Genomic DNA, 3,127 nt, shown 5'->3' with positions numbered 1-3,127 from the left:
GCGCGGTTAACTCCCTGCGCGCCGGCTTAGCGGGGTTCGGGGCCGGCTGAGCGGTGTGCGGCGGTGGCCGAGGTGTCCTGCAGCTGTTCCTCGGCTCGCTGCCTCGAGGCTGCGGGTTCAGCACCCTCAGCCTTTCTTCATAAGAGAGATGCTCCAGCTCTCCGATTATCCTTATGGCCCTCCTCTGGACTCACTCACATTCTGTTCCACTTCTTGTTCTGAGGCCCCAGACCTGGATGCAGTACTCCAGATGGAACCTCACAAGGGCACAGCATAGTAGAGACAATCCCCTCCCTACTGCTCCCCCTACTGCCCCCTCACCCCCCTTTTGGTGCAGCCCAGTCAGCCTTCCAGACTGCAGGTGCACACTGCGGGCTCATCCCCAGCTTTTCATCCACCAGAACCCCCAAGTTCATTTCCACAGGTCCGCTCCCAATTAGTTCTTCTCCCAGCCTGTACTCATATCTGGGATTGCCTCGACCCAAGTGCAACATCTTGCACTTGGTCTTGTTGAACTTCATTATGTTCACGTGGGCCCACATTTCAAGCATGTCCAGGTACCTTTGGGTAGCATCCCTTCCTTCTGTTGTGTCAGCTGCACCGCTCAGCTTGGTGTCATCAGCAAACCTGCCGAAGGTGCACTCAGTCCTATGACATTGATAAAAATACTGTGAAGAGCACCAGCTCCAAGATGTGGCAGTGATGTGTCCAGCCATGATGCAGGAAACAAGGGATTCCCTGACCTCTTATCACCAGGTAGAAGGAGGGAACTTGAGATACAGGAGGAGACAGAAGCAGATAGAAGAAAAAACAGAAGGTAAAGATAGAAGGTTTCTGCTGAGGGCAGCAGGTGAATCCCCTCCCTGCCTACCCCACACTCCGAGATGCCTTTACACAACAGATATGAGGCTCAGGAACTTGATGGACAGGCAAACAGTGGTATAGATGAAGGTCCACCCAGGCTGGAGGGGTCACCCAGGGCAAGTTAGCCTGTCCCCTACATCACAACCACCTCTGTCATGAAGAAAAGAAGGGTTGTTGTCATAGGCATCTCCCTTCTGAGGAAAATAGAAGGCTTGATATGCTGACCAGACCAAACCCATAGGGAAGTTTGCTGCCTTCCTGGGGCCCAGGTAAGAGACATCACTAGAAAACTCACTAGCCTAGTACAGCCCTCTGACTATTATTAGTTTTCCATGTCAGCAAAGGAAGTACAAGAAGTCTCAGGGCAATCCAAAGGGAGTTTGGGGCCTTGTGGCAACTGTCTAAAGCAATGGGGGGCGGGTAGTATTTTCCTTTACCCTTTCAGTAAAAGAGAACAATACTGAACAGGCAGACCTAGCTGAAACATGTGTGGCTTCAGCACTGGTGTAACCAACAGAATTTGAGGTTTTTCTCTTCACAGTATGGTCTATGCAACACCAGGTCTGCAAGGACCTGACTGGATGTACCTTTCTCAGAAGGAGGAAAAGGATTCTTGCACAGAAGTTACTGGGGTTTTAAACTACATTTGAAGAGGGAAAAGGATAAAACTAGGCTTGGCAGTGATGAGCTATGGGATCACATGCCAAACTTCAAGAGTGTGGTAGTGAGATCCTTCAGTCTGTTCCAAAAGGTGCTGGGTTCAACAAAGCATATTTGAAATGTTTCTACGTGAATGCACGTAGCATGAGGAACAAGCAAGAGGAGCTAGAAGCCTTGGCTCAGTTCCAACAACATCACTGGCATAAGTGAAACCTGGTGGGAAGAGTCCCATGTCATGACGGATGACTTGTGTGTCATTCTGAGCCTTCAGCAGGGACAGGCAAGGCAGGGGCTGGTGCTGTGTGTGAGAGAGGAGCTGGTTACAGAGCTCATAGTTGGTGATGACACAGTTGAGAGCCTCTGGTTAACAATTAAGGGACAAACAAATAAAGCAGATGTCACTGGGCGAGTCTACTATGGACCGCCCAGCAAGGATGACAACACTGATGAATTATTCTTTAAGGAACTATGCAAGACTTCTAGATCAAACCACCCTTGTTCTTATGAGAGACTGCTCTGAAAGTAATGCATTCTACTTAAGGTGTTGCCCCATGATGTCAGAGGCAGATGTTGATGTTGATGACAGTAGAGGTTGAACTTTTCTGCCAATATTATATTACATTTTATTGCTGTGTGACAGATGGCAACGGAGGGGCAGTCTGATAGAATGGAGTCTGACAAGGAAGTGCATATGAAGCAAAGGTGTGTCATCAAATTCCTCCACACAGAAAAAATAGCACCCACTGACATTCACTGACACTTGCTGAATGCTTATGGAGAACATACAGCAGATATGAATACAGGGAGGTGGTGGGAGGTGCATTTCAGCAGTGGCAACAGCAGATCACTTCCACTGGTGCAGAATTTTACAACAGCAGCATGCAGACTCTTGATCATCACTGATTAAAATGCATAGTTAAGGGCGGAGACTGTGTTGAAAAATAGTGCTTTGTAGCTTAGAATTTGCTCTATAAAATAGTGCTCTTTCTATCTGTTATAGTTTCCACAGAAATAAACAGGAGGATTTACTTTCAGAGTAACTTACATAGGTTTGTTTCTTGTAAAGAGAGAGGGTCTCACAAATGGAGCAGTGATTGTAGAAAGCCTTAGTCACAGTGATCATGAAGCAGTTGATCTTTAAAGCTTTAGAGATAGGAGAAAAACTGCCACCACAACTTCAGCTTTGGATATAAGGAGAGCAGATTTCAGGTTCCTCAGGGAACTAGTTAGTGAAATCCCTGAGAAATAGCTTTTGAAGGCTTTGGGGCCCATCAATGCTTCTGTCTCGCTTGATTTATAGGAGGGAGATAAAGTTCTTTTAATATTATATAACCGACGTGAGATTAAGAAACAACAGCTCAAATGTTGGTCTGACAGGTTTATTATAAATCTTAATTAGGGAGATGGGGGAAAGGGAGGACGGACATTATTATGAATTATGGTAATGGGGAAGGGAAGGAGGGCAATAGAAAAGATAGAAAAGAAGAAGCAAGTAGTCTTTGTAGGCAGCAAGAGGGAGAAAGTCACCACCATGGATCCAGTGTGGTTCGTAGTTCAGTCATTGATCTTCAGTAGTGGTGAGTCGTCAGGCATTGCTGTTCTG

Source organism: Meleagris gallopavo, chromosome 3, assembly GCF_000146605.3.
Source record: "Meleagris gallopavo isolate NT-WF06-2002-E0010 breed Aviagen turkey brand Nicholas breeding stock chromosome 3, Turkey_5.1, whole genome shotgun sequence".
Lineage (NCBI taxonomy): Eukaryota > Metazoa > Chordata > Aves > Galliformes > Phasianidae > Meleagris > Meleagris gallopavo.
Note: the sequence above shows the minus strand (reverse complement) of the source record.